Source organism: Cebus imitator, unplaced genomic scaffold (assembly GCF_001604975.1).
Source record: "Cebus imitator isolate Cc_AM_T3 unplaced genomic scaffold, Cebus_imitator-1.0 Scaffold172, whole genome shotgun sequence".
NCBI classification, from domain to species: domain Eukaryota; kingdom Metazoa; phylum Chordata; class Mammalia; order Primates; family Cebidae; genus Cebus; species Cebus imitator.
This window is the reverse complement of record NW_016107487.1, coordinates 3,459,534-3,472,670: the sequence shown is the minus strand read 5'-3', so window position 1 is coordinate 3,472,670 and position 13,137 is coordinate 3,459,534. Positions and strand designations below refer to the sequence as shown.

Here is a 13,137-nt window from a genome sequence, read left to right as displayed (position 1 = left end):
AAATAAAATAAATAAATAAAAAATAAAAAAAAAACAAAGATAATGCATTACTATCCTTACTTCAAACCACTCGAAGATTAATGAGATGGAGTATAGTACTAAATGTAAAAGTAAAAACTATAAAGATTTTATTTTTTTAGGAGTATTTAATTAATTTATTTTTTATTTTATTTTATTTTTTTCAGACAAAGTCTCACTCTGTTGCCCAGGCTGGAGTGCAGTGGCGTGATCTGGGCTCCCTGCAACCTCCACCTCCCGAGTTCAAGTTATTCTCCTACCTCAGCCTCCTGAGTAGCTGGGACTACTCAGGCACGCACCATCATGCCCAGCTAATTTTTTTGTATTTTTTAGTAGAAATGGGGTTTCATTATGTTGGCCAGGCTAGTCTTGAACCCTTGACCTTGTGATCCACCCGCCTCAACCTCCCAAAGTGCTAGGATTACAGTCGTGAGCCACCACGCCCCCGCCCCATTATTATTATTATTTTGAAAAAGGGTCTGGCTCTGTCACTCAGACTGGAATACAGTTGCACAATCATGGCTCACTACTGCCTCTAACTCCCGGGCTCAGGAGATCCTCCCACCTCAGCCTCCCAAGTAGCTGGGACTACAGGCATTGACCATCACACCCAGCTAGTTTTTGTATTTTTAGTAGAGATGAGATTTCACCATGTTACCCAGGCTGGTCTCGAACTCCAGGGTTCAAGTGATCCACCAGCATCAGCCTATAAAAATTTTGGGGCGGAGTGTGGTGGCTCATGCCTGTAATCCCAGTGCTTTGGGAGGCCAAGGCAGGCAGTTCATGAGGTCAGGAGTTCAAGACCAGCCTGGCCAAAATGGTGAAACCCCACCTCTACTAAAAATACAAAAATTAGCCGGGTGTGGTGGCACACACCTGTAGTCACAGCTACTCAGGGGGCTGAGGCAGAAGAATTGCTTGAACCCAGGAGGCAGAGGTTGCGGTGAGCCAAGATCAAGCCACTGCACTCCAGCCTGGTTGACATAGCAAGACTCTGTCTCAAAAATAAAAAGAAAGATTTTAGAAGAAAACATAGGAATAATCTTTGTGACTTGGGAAACAGGCTAACTTTCTTACGTAGGGCAGAAAAAGCATGAAAGAAAATACTGATAAATAGACTTTACCAAAATTAAAAACTTTAGTATAATAAAAGACACCAGTAAGAAAATGAATAAGCAAGCCAGAAACAAGAGGAAAATATTCACAACACATCTGCCAAAGGACTAGTATTCAGATTGCACAAAGAACTCCTAAAACTCAATAGCAAATAGCAAAACTAAATAACCTTTTTTTTTTTTTGAGACGGAGTTTCGCTCTTGTTGCCAGGCTGGAGTGCAACGGCGTGATCTTGGCTCACTGCAACCTCCACCTCCTGCGTTCAAGCAATTCTCCTGTCTCAGCCTCCTGAGTAACTGGGATTACAGGCATGTACCACCACATCCGGCTGATTTTGTATTGTTAGTAAAGATGGGGTTTCTTCATTTTGGTCAGGCTGGTCTCAAACTCCCAACCTCAGGTGATCCACCTGCCTCAGCCTCCCAAACTGCTGGGATTACAGGCATGAGCCCCCGGGGCCTGGCCAAAAATAACCCATTTTTTAAAAAATAGGCTAAATATGTGGACAAACACTTCACATAATAAATTATGTAAAAGGCCAACAAGCTAATGAAAAAGATGATCATCTCTTTGTCATCAGAGAAATTAAAACCACAATGACATATTACTACACTCCCAACAGAATAACTAAAATTTGTAAGAGCAGTAACACCAAGTTTGTGAAGTAACTGAAACCGCATACAATCAGACACCACACAACGACATTTCTGTCAACAATGAATCATATATATGACAGTGGTTCCATAAGATTACAATACTGCATTTTTACTGTACCTTTTCTCTGTTTAGGTACGTTTAAATGTACAAAGAGGCCAGACGCAATGGCTCACACCTGTAATCCCAACATCTTGGGAGGCCGAGATAGGCGGATCACCTGAGGTCAGGAGTTTGAGACCAGCCTGGTCAACATGGTGAAACCCTGTCTCTAACAAAAATACAAAAATTAGTCAAGTGGGATGGGGCCTGCCTGTAACATCAGCTTCTCGGGAGGCTGAGGCAGGAGAATTACTTGAACCCAAGAGGTGGAGGTTGCAGTGAGCCGAGATTGTGTGCCACTGCACTACAGCCTTGGTGATAGAGACTCTATCTCAAAAAAAAAAAAAAAAATCACAAAAAAAACAATGTACAAGTAATTACCACTGTGTTATAACTGCCTACAGTATTCAGTAGATGCTGCATAGGTTTGTGGCCTAGGAGCAACAGGCTACACCATACAGCCTAAGTGGTGAGGTATGTAGTAGGCAATACCATCTCAGTTGGTGTGAGGATGCTCTACGGTGTTCGCAGAGCAAGGAAATTGCCTAACAACGCATCTCCTGTCCTTATGTGACACACGACTGTACACTGTTGGTACAGAATGGTAGACTGTTGCAAAAGTTAATGTAGTTTTTGCCATGGGAATTAGTGGCAAAAATCACAATTACTTTTTTTTTTTTTTTTTTTGAGACCAAGTCTCACTTTGTTGCCCAGGCTGGAGTGCAGTGGCATGATCTCAGCTCACTGCAACCTCTGCCTCTTGGGTTCAAGCAATTCTCCTGTCTCAGCCTCCCTAGTAGCTGGAAGTACAGGTGCCTGCCACCATACCTGGCTAATTTTTGCATTTTTAGTAGAGACAGGGTTTCACCACGTTGGCCAGGCTGACCTCCAACTCCTGACTTCAGGTGACCCGTCTGCCTTGGCTTCCCAAAGTGCTGGGATTACAGGCGTAAGCCACCGTGCCCAGCCAAAAACAGACCTTTTATAAAAACATAAAAATACATTAAACCACTCCATGAAGATAAACATGAAATTAAGGTGAAATGGACAATTTCTCAGAAAAATGAATCAGACCAAAATTTTCAGTTTTAGAAAAACTGGAAAAACTGAATGGTCCTACAAAGATTAAAAAAAAAAAAAAACTGAATCTACACTTTGAAATCTATCCACCGAAAGATGCACATCAGGTCCAGATGATTCTACAGGCAAGTTCTATCAAATACCCAGAATGAATAATCCTTATTTTATATAACACTATCCCAAATAATTTAAAGAGCAGTTACCAACTCATTTTAAAAAGTTAGTGAGCCAGGCGCGGTGGCTTACGCCTGTAATCCCATAACTTTGGGAGGCAGAGACAGGTGGATCATGAGCTCAAGAGATTGAGACCATCCCGGCCAACATGGTGAAACCCCGTCTGTACTAAAAATACAAAAAAAATTAGCCAGGCATGGTGGTGCGTGCCTGTAGTCCCAGCTACTCGGGAGGCTGAGGCAGGAGAATTGCTTGAAACCGGAAAACAGAAGTTGCAGTGAGCTGGGATGCGCCACTGCACTCCAGCCTGGCGATAGAGTGAGACTCCATCTCAAGAAAAAAAAATCGGTAAAATGCTGGGCGCAGCAACTCACACCTGTAATCCCAGCACTTTGGGAGGCCAATGTGGGTGGATAACTTGAGGTCAGGAGTTTGAAACCAGTCTGGCCAACTTGGTGAAAACACGTCTCTACCAAAAATACAAAAATGAGCCAGGCATGGTGGCACATGTCTGTAATCTCAGCTACTTGGGAGGCTAGGAGGCAGAGGTTGCAGTGAGTCAAGATTATGCCACCGCATTCCAGCCTGGGTGACAGAGTGAGACTCTGTCTCAAAAAAAAAAAAAAGTTAGTGAAATCATGCCCAGGTGTGCTGGTTCACAACAGTAATCCCAGCACTTTGGGAGGCCCACACAGGCAGACTGCTTGAGCCCAGGAGTTCAAGACCAACCTGGACAACATGGCAAAATTCAGTCTCTACAAAAAATAAAAAAATTAGCCAGGCATGGTAGCATGCACCTGTAGTCCTAGCTACTGGGGAGCTGAGGTGGAAGGATCGCTTGAGTCTGGAGAGGTTGAGGCTATAGCTACTGAAATCCTGATACCAAACCCAAACAGACAGTACAAGAGAGAAAAACTATAGGCCAATCTCATTTAGAAACATATATGCAAAAATTCTACATAAATTAGCAAGTGTGATCTAAAAATGTATTTAAAAATAAAAAGACAAGAATGCCAGCAGTCACCACTTCGCATCAGTACAACTCTAAAGGGTTTAACCACTGGAACAAGACAAAGGTGTTATAAAGGTTGCAAAGACTGTATTTCCAGATAGTATCATGTCTACATTACAACAAAAATAGATTTTATGAGTTATTAGAATAAATGAAAAGTACAGGTGCTCTTTGACATACAATGAAGTTAAATTTCAGTAAACTCATCATAAACCAAAAAATCTTAAAATGAACCATCATAAATTAGGAACAGTCCATATTGCTACATATAAGATGAAGGTACAAAATCAACTGTACAGCTATATCGGCAAAAGGCAGAAACTGTAATTTTAAAAAAGAATATAATCAGCAATAGCAACACAAGTTATAAGGTACCTATATATAAATCTAACGAAAGGTATAAAATAATTTTTAGGCCGGGCGCGGTGGCTCAAGCCTGTAATCCCAGCACTTTGAGAGGCCGAGGCGGGTGGATCACGAGGTCAAGAGATCGAGACCATCCTGGTCAACATGGTGAAACCCAGGCTCTACTAAAAATACAAAAAAAAAAAAAATTAGCTGGGCATGGTGGTGCGTGCCTGTAATCCCAGCTACTCAGGAGGCTGAGGCAGGAGAATTGCCTGAACCCAGGAGGCGGAGGTTGCGGTGAGCCGAGATCGCGCCATTGCACTCCAGCCTGGGTAACATGAGTGAAACTCCGTCTCAAAAAAAAAAACAAATGAAATAAAATAAAATAATTTTTAGATGAAAGCCATAAAACTTTATTGAAAGGCCTTAAAGAACAATGAAGTAGAATTATATATACTATGTTCATGGATAATAAAACTAAATAACGTAAAAATGCCAACTCTCCAAATTAATCCATAAATTTAACGCAAAAAAATTTAGTGTAATGTGATCAAAATTCCCAAGAACGGTTCTCATGGAAATTAATAAGCTGTCTATATTGTTTCAGGAATTAAGACAGTATAGTGTTGATGCTAGAATTAATATAATAGTGAACCTAGAAGTAAATCCATATATCCACATAAAAAAGATATATGGCAAATGAGGCTCTTTAGATTAGTGAAGTACATACTGGACTATGCTATAGTGCTGGGGAAAGTGTTACACACATGAATAAAATTAAATTCCTCACATAAATAGTTATAGATCAACTAGGCCAGGCGCAGAGGCTCAGATCTGTAATACCAACACATTAGGAGGCCAAGCCGGGCAGATCATGAGGTTAGGAGATCCAGACCATCCTGGCCAATGTGGTGAAACCTTGTCTCTACTAAAATACAAAAATTAGCTGGGCATGGTGGTGCATGCCTATAGTCCCAGCTACTTGGGAGGCTGAGGCAGGGGAATTGCTTGAACCTGGTAGGTGGAGATTGCAGTGAGCCAAGATCGTGCCACTGCACTCCAGCCTGGGTAACAGAGCAAGACTCCATCTCAAAAAATAATAATAATAATTATTATTATTATTATAAGTATAGGTGGACTACAGGCTCAATTTGAAATGTAAAAGTTAATTATTTATAAATGTATTTACAACTTTAAAGAAAATATAAAAGAATCTTTATGATTTTGAAGACAATATTGGATGTTTTCTCAGATAAGTTAAAAATCACACTAACCGGCCAGGTACGGTGGCTCACACCTGTAATCCCAGCACTTTGGGAGGCCGAGGCGGGTGGATCATTAGGTCAAGAGATCGAGACCATCCAGGCCAACATGGTAAAACCCCGTCTCTACTAAAAATACAAAAAAATTAGCCAGGCGTGATGGTGCGTGCCTGTAGTGCTGGCTACTCAGGAGGCTGAGGCAGGAGAATTGCCTGAAACCAGAAGTTGCAGTGAGCTGGGATGCACCACTGCACTCCAGCCTGGCGACAGAGCAAGGCTATGTCAAAAAAAAAAAAAAAAATCACACTAACCATAAAAAAAGATATTGATAAATTTGTCTATTAAAATATACAGCTTTAGCTGGGTGAGGTAGCTCAAGCCTGTAATCACAGCACTTTGGGAGGCCGAGGTGGGCGGATCACGAGGTCAAGAGATCAAGACCATCCTGGCCAACATGGTGAAACTCCGTCTCTACTAAATATACAAAAATTAGCTGGGTGTGGTGGTGTGCGCCTGTAGTCCCAGCTACTCAGGAGGCTAAGGCAGGAGAATTGCTTGAACCCGGGAAGTGGATGTTGCAGTGAGCCGAGATTGTGCCACTGCACTCCAGCCTAGCACCTGGTGACAGAGTGAGACTCTGTCTCAAAAAAAAAAAAAAAAAAAAAAATGTACAGCTTCTTCCTTTTGCTGCCTGACTGCTGCCATCATGGGTGGCATGCATGCTCCCAGGAAGGGCCTGTCCCAGTTGGATCTGTCCTATCACTGCTGCATCCCCACCTTGGCTGAAGTTGACATCTGATGAAGTGAAGGAGCAGATTTACAAACTGGCCAAGAAGGGCTGACTCCTTCACAAATCGGTGTGATCCTGAGAGACTCACATGGTGTTACACAAGTACATTTTGTGACGGGCAATAAAATCTCAAGAATTCTCAAGTCCAAAGGACTTGCTCCTGATCTCCCTGAAGATCTCTACCATTTAATTAAGAAAGCAGTTGCTGTTTGAAAGCATCCTCAGAGGAATAGAAACGATAAGAATGCTAAATTCTGTCTGATTCTGATAGAGAGCTGGATTCACTATTTGGCTTGATATTATAAGACAAAGCGAGTCCTCCCTCCCAGTTGGAAATATGAGTCATCTACAGCCTCTGTCCTGGTCGCATAAATTTGTCTATGTACTCAAGTAACAAAGTAATTGTTTAAAATTTTTTTAAATGTACAGATTCTATAAGCCCAAAAACACCTAAAGCAAAGTAAAAATACCAGCCACAGTCAGAAAGAAGATATTTGCAGCCAGGCACGGTAGCTCACGCCTATAATCCAGATACTCTGAGGTCAGTATAGGAGGATTGCAGGAGTTCGAGACCAGCCTGGGCAACATAGTAAAACCCTGTCTCTACAAATATTTTAAAATAAACCAATAAATAAAAGAAAATATTTGCAATGCACAATCAGTACCTAGGATGTGTAATCAACCACTAAGAAAAAGGAAAGTCAGGATCAGGCATGGTGGCTCACAACTGTAATACTGGCACTTTGGAAGGCTGAGGCAGGCACATGCCTTGAGCCCAGGAGTTTGAAACCAGCCGGGGCAACAAAGTGGGACCCTATCTCTATAAAAACATACAAAAATTAGCCAGGTGTGGTGGCATGTAGTCCCAATACTCAGGAGGCTAAGGTGGGAGGCTGAGGCTGCAGCGAGCCATGGTCACATCACTGCACTCCAGCCTGGGCAACAGAGCAGGTCTCCGTCTCGGAAAAAAAAAGGGGGGGGTGGGCAGAAGGGGTGGCTTTCAAATCTATAATCCAAGCACTTTGGGAGGCCAACGCAGAAGGATTGGCACCAGCCTAGGCAACACAGTGAGATCTAACTCTACAAAAAATGTTTAAATTAGCCAGGCATGGTGGTAAATGCCTATAGTACCAGCTAATTGGAAAGCTGAGGCTAAAGGATCACTTGAGCCCAGGGCTTCAAGGCTGCAGTGAGCTATGATCTTGCCACTGCACTCCAGCCTGGGCAACAGAGTGATACTGTCTCAAAAAAAAAAAAAAATTTAGATATATTCACACAAAAATTTGGACACAAATATTCATAGCAGTCATAATAACTAAACAGTAAAAACAATACAAATGTTCAACTGATGAATGGGTAAACAAAATGTTATATAACCATATAATAGATTATTATCCAGTCATAAAAGGAATGAAATACCACATGGATGAATCTTGATAATAAACTAAGTGAAAGTAGCCAGACACAAAAGGTTCCATGTTGTATAATTGTATTCATATGTAATGTCCAGAATAGGCAAATCCATGGAGAAAGAAAGCAGATGGTTGCCAGGGTGCAAGGAGGGGGAACAGGGTGTGACTGCTAACAAGTAGGTTTCTTTCTGGGGTGATGAAAATGTTCTGGAATAGTCATGATAGTTGTACAATGTAGTGCATATCATTAAAAACCACCAAATTGCACACTTGAAATGGTAGATTTTATTATGTGAATATCTCCATTTTTAAAAAAGGAATTAACTAATAATACAAACAACATGTAGAAAAATGTTTTTAAACATTATGCTGATCAAAACAACCCAGACATGAGGCTGGATGCAGTGGCTCATGCCTGTAATCCCAGCACTTTGGGAGGCTGAGGCAGGAGGATTGCTTGAGCCAGGGAGGTTGAGGCAGCAGTGAGCCATGATTTTACCACTGCACTCCAGCCTCAGTGACAGAGTGAGACCCTGTATCTCAAGAAAAAAAGAAAGCAAGAAAGAAAAAAAACAAAGAAAGAACCAGAAAAAAAGCAAGATATATTTCTTATCTACCAGATTAGCAAAGCGTTACAGTGTGACTAAATGTAGAAATGGCAAGGATATTGAACAACAGGACTCAAACATGAACATGAAGCTGAGCTAAAAAGGCAAGCTGCAGACTCCATTGATTATAACATTTATAAAAATAGTTTATGCTAAACAATGTTATATTTTATGTAGATATATAATCATATATTAAATGTATTTTTAAGTACATGGAAATAACATCAAAGTCAGGAGAGTGCCACTTTCTGTGGAAATAAAGGGATTTCAATGGGAAAGAGGCACTAAGTTAACTTCAGCTGCAAATTTTTTTTTATGAGACAAGGACTCACTCCGTCGCCCAGGCTGGAGTGCACTGGCATGATCTTGGCTCACTGCAACCTCTGCCTCCTGGGTTCCAGTGATTCTCCCACCTCAGCCTCCTCAGTAGCTGGAACTACAGGCATGTGCCAACATGCCCGGCTAAATTTTGTATTTTTTTGGTAAAGACAGGGTTTTACCACGTTGGCCAGGCTGGTCTCAAACTCCTGGCCTCAGGTGATCCACCCACCTTGGCCTCTCAAAGTGCTGGGATTACAGGCTCAATGGCATTTTTAATGTTTTATTTCTTTAGTTGGGTAGTGGGTACACAGATGTTCACTGTTATCATCCATTGTTTTTTATATGCCTGAAGACTTTATAATGACTTTTATACATAATTTCCTCTTCTACCTTTCTAAAGCATATGTTTCTTTCTCTTTTTTTTTTTTTTTTAAGACAGAGTCTCACACTTTCTCCCAAGCTGGAGTTCAGTGGCGCAATCTCAGCTCACTGCAACCTCCGCCCCACAGGTTCAAGTAATTCTCCTGCCTCGCCCTCCTGAGCTGGACTACAGGCACACCCCACCATGCCTGGCTAATTTTTGTATTTTTAGTAGAGATGGGGTTTCAACATGTTGATCAGGCTGGTCTCAAACTCCAGATCCTTTTTTTTGTTTGTTTTTAGACAGAGTCTCGCTCTGTCCCCCGAGCTAGAGTGCAGTGGCATGATCTTGGCTCACTGCAACCTCCGTCTCCTGGGTTCAAGTGATTCTCCTGCCTCAGCCTCCCAAGTATGCGCCACCATGCCCAGATAATTTTTGTATTTTCAGTAGAGATGGGGTTTCACCATGTTGCCCAGGCTGGTCTCGAGCTCCTGGCCTCAAGAGATTCACCCGCCTCAGCCTCCCAAGGTGCTAGGATTACAGGGGTGAGCCACCATGCCTGGCCTAACCTGTATAATTTATTAAAATATTGGTGCTAAGCCATTACAGCAAATGCTCTGAAGATTTTTTTTCTTTTCTAATATAAGTTGAAAATAAAGCAAAATTTAAGCATTTAAAAACCGAATTCCTTATGCCAATCAAAATATGTTTTTCTTCACTGTATCTATCAAAAACTGAAGAAGCAGAACAAATCAATCTGTGAAATAAAAGAAACACATGCTTTACAGCCAGGCACAGTGGCTCACTTCTGTAATTCCACCACTTTAGGAGGCTGAGGTAGGAGAGTCACTTGAACCCAGGAGGCAGAGGTTGTGGTGAGCCAAGATTACGTCATTGCACTCCAGCCTGGGCAACAAGAGTAAAACTCTATCTCAAAAAAAAAAAAAAAAAATTCTACAGGTTGAGAAATAGGCACAATTTGTTTTAAAAGCCCATTGGATATTACACTGTCAGCTAATAAAATTTAATTTTAATCTTTCTAAGGGCTGAAAAATTCTGCTTTTTTACAAATTATTTGGTTCTAAAATGACATATATAACAATAACTATCAATTAAAGTCAATTTGGCCCTTAATTTGGTGCTTGAGGTGTGACTCAAAGTTCCCCACACATCATTACAAAAATGGAGTTGCTGCTGCACAAAAAGAAATGGAGTTTCTGCCAGGCGCAGTGGCTCATGCCTGGAATCCCAGCACTCTGGGAGGCCAAGGTGAGTGGATGACCATAGGTCAGGAGCTTGAGACACACCTGGCCGACAGAACAAATCCCCGTCTCTACTAGAAATAGGAAATTTAAAAAAAGTTAGCCAGGCATGGTGGCATGCACCTGTAATCTCACCTACTTGGGAGGCTGGGGCAGGAAAATAGCCTAAACCCTGGAGGCACAGGACGCAGTGAGCCAAGATTGCACCATTGCACTCCAGCCTGTGCGACAAGAGTGAAACTCTGTCTCAAAAAAAAAAAAAAAAGGCTGGGTGTGGTGGCTTATGCCTGTAATCCCAGCACTTTGGGAGGCCAAGGTGGGTAGATAACCTGAGGTCAGGAGTTCCAGATCAGCCTGGCCAACGTGGTAAAACTCCATCTCTACTGAAAATAAAAAAATTATCTGTGCATGGCAGCATGTGCCTGTAATCCCAGCTACTCAGAAGGTTGAGGAAGGAGAATCGCTTCAGCTTGTGAGGTGGAGATTACAGTGAGCCACCATTGCACCACTGCACTCCAGCCTGGGTGACAAGAGCAAAACTCTGTCTCAAAATAAAAAATAAATAAATAATTTCTAAAAAACTGTTATGAATTCAAATATCATGTTTTGATATACCTACCAACTCTCATTTTTAAAAACATTTACCAATCTTTAACAGAAAATTTACATTGTTACTTTCTTCATATACTTTGTTTCCATTCTGCTTTCCCCACTTAATTTTGCCCTGGTATATTTTTTAAACATTTGTCAAATTTTATCAAATCTTACACTTAAGTTTTATGCACTACACTGTAATTTTGACCTAAAAATTTTTGTTGTAAAACAAACAAAAAGATAATTAAATATGGGTAAATTAAAGAGAACTCATAAAGGGGAATTCTTTTGTTCTGACGAATCCTTTGAAAGCAATAGGTTTGGGAGGAGTCAGCCTGCCTTATTCCAGTGGCAGCTGACCCAATATACACGATTTGTGCAAACTAATCATAATTAGACCAGGCTACACAAAGGCAAGGAAGCCACCTTATATCCTCTCTTCTCATTGTGTCCTTAGCACACGGTACACAGGTGTTCAGCATATTTGCTGAACAAACTTCTATAACCAAAGTTTAAAAGGACCTGCTGTAATATATTTTTATACTTGAAATTCTGCAAACACTCCATTACAATTCTCTGCAACAACAAAAAGTCAGCTTCCAATTACACTATTTGAAATTTCCTGTGCTACTTGGTGTGGTGCAGTCCCAGCTACTTGCGATGCTGAGGCGGGAGGATAGCTTGAGCCGGGGGCTTGGTGCTGCAGTGAGTTATGATCACACCACTGTATTTCAGCCTGAGTGACAGATAAAGACTCTGTCTTTTTTTCTTTCTTTTATTTTTTTGTTTTGAGATGCAGTCTTGTTCTGTCGCCCAGGCTGGAGGAGTGCAGTGGTGCAATCTCAGCTCATTATAACCTCCTTCTCCCAGGTTGAAGTGATTCTCGTGCCTCAGCCTCCCAGAGGCTGGGATAAAAGGCGTGCACCATTATACCTGGCTAATTTTTTTTATTTTTCGTAGACACTGGGTTTCACCATGTTGGCCAGGCTGGTCTTAAACTCCTGGCACCTCAAGTGATCTGCCACCTCAGTCTCCCAAAGTGCTGGGATTACAGATGTGAGCCACTGCACCTGGCCTGAGACTCTGTCTCTGAAAAAAAAAAATTCCTGTGACTGTAAATTGTGTCAAATTTTTTTTATCAAGTTACCACTACAAGAATTAATAGGATGCAATTGATCAAAACATGAATATTATAAAATTCAGTATATAATTAATAAAACAGGGCTGGGCACAGTGGCTCACGCCTATAATCCCAGCACTTTGGGAGGCCAAGGTGGGCAGACACCCGAGGTCAGGAGGCAGGTGTATCTCTCGAGTCCAAGAGCCTGGGCAACATGGCAAAACCCATGTTCCAGCTACTCAGGAGGCTTAGGTGGGAGGATCACTTGGGCCTAGGAGGTGGAGGTTGCAGTGAGCTGAGATCACACCACTGCACTGCAACTTATGCAACAGAGTGAGACCCTGTCTCAAAATAAAGTAATAATTTATAGATAACATATTCTCATTCCCTTTCTCTTTCTCTGTCTACACTTTGTTGAAGACATCAAGTCGTTTTCCTAAACTTTCTGCCAGAGTTTTGTTCATTGCAGCTTTGTGGTGTTCTTTTACCATCTTTCTCTGTAGATAGGTAATTATTATTTTTTTCCTTTTCTGTGCCATGAAATCTGCTTTATTTTCATTATTCATAACAATAATTTTCTATCACATCCCAGGGCAAGCTGGAGAAAATGGCAGTCTGACTGGGGGGGTTCCCTGCAGAGCCCCCAAGGCCTGTGGCATGGGTATGGCATGCCCAGACTCATAGTGCAGCTTATGGCTTGGGCCCACCTTACAGGTGGCTCTGACCCTAGACCTTCTCTCTGTAGAGCCCTAGTTCCTTTTACTGGTAAATGGTCTTGTACACAGTAGTCTGGACACTGAGGGACAGACTTTCCGTATCTTTTGGAAAAGGCTGATGCTATTACTAGATGGTCAAGTATACTCAACAGATTGGACTATTTTGTGGCTTTTTTTTTTTTTTTTT

General features: G+C 41.7%; 1 protein-coding gene and 1 pseudogene across 2 annotated transcripts in view; one reads left to right on the top strand and one right to left on the bottom strand.

Annotated features, from left to right (window-relative positions):
- Nucleotides 1–13,137, bottom strand: part of KCNG3 (potassium voltage-gated channel modifier subfamily G member 3) — a 57,820-nt gene that overhangs the window by 26,696 nt on the left and 17,987 nt on the right. The window lies entirely within an intron of this gene.
- LOC108315513 lies at nucleotides 6,473–6,928 on the top strand (annotated as a pseudogene).